This window comes from Medicago sativa, chromosome 6 (assembly GCF_051527215.1).
Source record: "Medicago sativa cultivar Bolivia chromosome 6, Bolivia_mono, whole genome shotgun sequence".
Taxonomy (NCBI): domain Eukaryota; kingdom Viridiplantae; phylum Streptophyta; class Magnoliopsida; order Fabales; family Fabaceae; genus Medicago; species Medicago sativa.
Genome location: NC_140754.1, coordinates 7501432 through 7505197, shown reverse-complemented (window position 1 = coordinate 7505197; position 3766 = coordinate 7501432). Strand labels below are relative to the sequence as shown.

At 30.9% G+C, this 3766-nt stretch overlaps 1 long non-coding RNA gene across 1 annotated transcript; it reads right to left on the bottom strand.

Moving 5' to 3' along the window:
* Window positions 1-1018: 1018 nt before the first annotated feature.
* On the bottom strand, window positions 1019-3766 carry LOC146912472 (uncharacterized). The gene is made up of 3 exons (XR_015016505.1): window positions 2462-3766; window positions 1888-1938; window positions 1019-1649 (listed from the first exon to the last, which is right to left on the bottom strand). It is a non-coding gene; the product is annotated as an uncharacterized LOC146912472 (long non-coding RNA).

Genomic DNA, 3766 nt, shown 5'->3' with positions numbered 1-3766 from the left:
TCAAAATTTATGAGACGGAATTTTGAGACACACATAATACATCGAGTTATTAATCCTCTCGCGTAAACAATTAAATTAAAACAAAATTTTCCCACTAGTATCTATCTAAACTCCCAAGACCACATGATGTGTTGCATGAGTATGAACTTCTTGTTCTACAAAATTTTCCAACTAGTATCTATCTAAATTGTCCACATTTTTCTCAACAACTTGCATTGTTATCTTGGAACGTAGATTCTGAGGATAGCCATGTGCACTGTTATGAAGACATTTATGGTTGATACATATGCAACTTCATATTTTCAAAAAGTTTATTCCAAAATAACATAGATTATATTGTTGAGAATAATGCATATGTGAAGAAGAAAGATTGTTGAGAATAACTTTATATTTTGAAGCACATTAAGTTCATACGCACGATACACATCACATTCATGGGCCCTAGGTTTAAAGTAGGTTTTTATTTTTGACAGAAACTGAAGTAAGTAAAAGATATATTTTAAAAGTTGTTGAAATATATTCTATTATTAGGGTTCCAAGCAAACAACTAAAGTATTAAAGGACAAATAGAATCAGCAAAAGAAAAGAGGAATAAATCAAACAACTAAAAAGATACTCCAATTTCATAGCTCAAAGATTAACCAAGAAAAGTGGTGACCATGTTTCCACCTTCTTGAATAGAATCGCATTAAATTATTAAAGGTTTTTATATGTGTTTAGTCCCGGCAAATAGAAGTCATTTAAAAAATGGTCATTGTATTCCTTAATCCTGGCATTTTGTCCTGCCAAAATTTAATAACTTAAAAATTGGTCCTGATGAAATGCTGAATGCTGATGCCTTCACGAATCTGTGAAGCTCCCAGCGAAACTCCAATAATAAAATTAAAATCATCTATCACAATATATCAAAATTAAAATTTCATCTTTTCTCATAAATAAAATTATTTGCAACGATCATCAAACATAATATGATTAAAAATTGAATGTAAAAATCAAAGTTTTTTTATGAAGAAAATCAGCAGCATAAATCAATGTATTTTATATTTTTTTATAGTTAATTACATGTGAGATAATCCTGTGACGCATAAGTTCAGTGATCAGATGAATATTGGACACAAGCATGACCATGCACTACTTCATTGTGAACTAATTCTACTATTTCACTATTACCAACATCCATGTTATTTTCAACTTGCATTCCCCACGATTGTCGTTTCAAGAAATACGACGTTGAAAAGTTGTCAATCATGAGAGTACTGATAGCTGTGACCATAGCAACAAAACAACTGAAAGGAAAATCCCTCCAAGGGTGTTCGCTTAAGCATGCTGAGGTCAGGTTTTCAAAGGCGTCTGGGAGTATATGAACGAAACCCGTTGCGAGAAAAGGAATACTCATCCCTATTCCGCTTGCAGCCAATATCGATATTAGCGCGCAGATTTTATACTTTAGTGTTTGATCATGGTCACAACTAAAATTACCTGAAAACACACAAAATATTGATCTTAAGCCATGTAGATTAAGATTTCATATGAAGCTGCATTGAAAATTCCTTCAACAATAAAGTTTGTTGGACTATTCTCGTTATAACTATTTGTGATGAAAATAGTCCAACAACTCTTATTGTAACTGATATCCTCCTGTACTTTGCCTGCAAAAATTGTAGTTTTCAAAGGTCATCAAATGAGCAAACAATGTAATATGTGTGATATATTTAAAACAATGTAATATGCAACAACACTTGTCACAATATAAATCAAAACTATCCATCACAATTTATTTAAACTAAGAACTTATCAAGGTTTTTAAAATAATGTCAATGACTTGCAAGAGTCAATATATTTAAAGAATTATAAAAGCAACAAAATCATGATGAATATTATTATTACCTGCGACATGACACTATCAAGAAGAAGTTGGACATATCCCAGAAACATGACCTGCATGTGCAAGTGCCAGATATATTATGGTACAATATAATTGCTTCAATAATATAGAAGTAAAAAAAAACTGACAAAATTGTACAACTACTACGTAGATAGAGTGTGATATGTGTGAAAGAGAAATAAGAAAAGTGTGAGCATTATTGAAAAGTCTCTTATTGAGAGTGTGATATGTGAGGCTTGCAAGCATTATTTTCACATGTAGTTTCAAAAAAACCATGCCAGAGGCATAATTAATTAATTATCAACCATAAGATCCCCACAGAGCTATAAAATGAATGGTAATTTCTTTCAAAAATCAAAATTTGTGGATTTAGGCTATCATGCTATTTTTGTCTTAGATTAGTTGGCTATCTAATGAGGAAAAAAAATAACATTAGCAGGAAAAAATTAACGACAATTTGTACACAAAATATTGATAAGTTGGAAAAATCAAGAATAGGTTTATGTTTATGATATGAACCGGGCTATCTAACATGACTCTCACAACTGATGTTTTATATTGAATGAATTCAAATACCTGGGTTATGCAACTTCCAAGATGACGTCAAACGCAACACCAAAAGGATATCATTTGATAATATTACACCAGCAACAAAAAATTTATATTTTTCCAAACATAATGCAGATATCACTTGTTTTGAATTTAACTGCTTTAGTTTTTGTATCTTTGTCCATATTCTAGGTCACATGTCAATTCGGATAAAACAGGTGTTTCCATCACTTTGTCAAAAAGTTAAATACAAATACAAATTGCACTTGAAATTAGTAGCTGTTTTGTATTTAGAAAGTGTTTTGGTTTTGTCCTTTTGATCATTTCTTTACCACATGTGCTATTCAAGTATTATTTTTCTTATCCGAGTGCGCGCGCGCGCGCACACACAGATATATATATATATATATATATATATATATATATATATATATATATATATATATATATATATATATATATATATAGGAAAAGAAGATTAAAATAGAGAAAGTAATGAAGAGTTTGCTATGAGAAAGTGACTAGTATTTCTTGAATAAAAATTGAGTTTGATGAAGAAGAGAAGGGAGAGGATCAAAGGAAGTTAATAGACAGCGTTAGAGACTAAAAGAGAAGAAGAATAGTGTGTGATTGTGTGAATTGTGAATGGGTGAAGGAGAAATATATAAGGGGTGAAGTGACGTTTTTTTTCTTGGCAGGAGTTAAAGATATATTTCTAAGTTTTGTCACAAGTAAAATAGCTCTTTCAATAAATCATGTAATTTAATTAAGTGGTTAATAAACTCTATTGAAGAAGGAATCGTTTGAAAAATCACAATTTCGATTCCTGATAAAATAATTTATGGTCAAGTTATATTTATCTCACAGTAGAATTCTGGATTACCAAAACTTATTTTTCTGGGAACCCAAAAGGGTTAACACCATGGTTGTCAAACTCGCGAGTAGATTCGTAGGTTCGTATGAGTTTAGAAAACAAAAACGAGTGGAATCGCACATAGAATAGAATAATTTTTGAGGTAGACTCATACAGACTCGCATAGACACGCGAGTCCATGAAGATTTTATAAGTCCATGAGTTTCTTTGAGATTTTAAAAAAAAACATAAAAAAGCTCAAACTAAACCAAACTTGACAACAAAAAAAATCTAGAATGCTCATTTCTTTTTCGATCTCACTCTCACTAAAGATAGAAGAATTAAAGTCACACTCATCTTCGTCGACGACAATTTCTTCTTATATCACCGACAACATTCTCTTGTTGTGTATCAAAATATTATGGAAGCTGATGTTGCTAATAATGATGTGCAAAGTGGTTGTGGTGGCAATGTTGAAT